Here is a 985-nt window from a genome sequence, read left to right as displayed (position 1 = left end):
GTGTTTCGTTTGGGGTGTTTCGTTTGGGGTGTTTCGTTTGGGGTGTTTCGTTTGGGGTGTTTCGTTTGGGGTGTTTCGTTTGGGGTGTTTCGTTTCGAGTGTCTCGAGCGGGATTGAGTCAGTTGGGAGTTGCAAGTGAGGTGTACCAAGGAGAAGGCGTTTCAATAAATGAAGAGTACTATAAGGGGTTGTTTTTCTGGGGCGCTCCCAAGGGGTGTGTCCACACCCAACGGCCTCTGCCATGGACCGGAGAGCAGCGCCGCGCCGCACGCTACGGGGCAATAACCTAGGAGGGGTGAGAAAGAGGGGAGAGAAGGGAGGGGGAGGCCGGAGTGGACGGGGACGGTTGCCAAAGGGTGAACTACATAAAAGAAAAGAGGAAAAGGCGAGCGGCGGAGTGGGGGTAGAGGGAAAGAGGGGGGGGGGAGGGCGAAAGGGGATGGGGATTCTGCTTACTGGGTCGGACGGCACGTGATCACATGATGCACTCGGCTGGTCGCGCGAGCCGCGAGAGAGGGGAAGGGACGTGCGAAGAAAGAGAGACAGAGAGAGGGAGGGTCGAGGGAGGGACGGTGGGAGAGAGGGATGGAGGGAATCATTTTCATTAAACCGGAACAGCTGCTGCTCTCAACCTACCGCGTGAACCCCTTTACACCCCCCTCACAGTCCCCTTCCTCCCCCCTTTCTCGGGCGCATCGCTTTGACTGCTGGGACGTGAGGATTCGCCCCCACGCACCGATCAGAAAGGGGGGGAAGAGGAAAGGGAAGAGGGAGATAGGCGTGTAGAGAGGGGCAGGGAAAGTGAGAGAGGGAGGGAGAGGGTGAAAGAGTGGGGGGGAGGCGAAGCAGGCGACTATTTCCGAGAGTAATGCCTCCAGGCCGCTGCGCGGTAAATATAACCCGCCGGTGGGATGGTCCGTTGACAAAGTGCGGGGCGTGGTGGGGTGGGGTGGCGCGCCATTCATGCCTTGGCACTGCGACATCT

The sequence above is a fragment of the Frankliniella occidentalis genome, unplaced genomic scaffold (genome assembly GCF_000697945.3).
Source record: "Frankliniella occidentalis isolate FOCC.00 unplaced genomic scaffold, Focc_3.1 Scaffold365, whole genome shotgun sequence".
NCBI classification, from domain to species: domain Eukaryota; kingdom Metazoa; phylum Arthropoda; class Insecta; order Thysanoptera; family Thripidae; genus Frankliniella; species Frankliniella occidentalis.
This window is presented reverse-complemented; position numbering follows the sequence as displayed.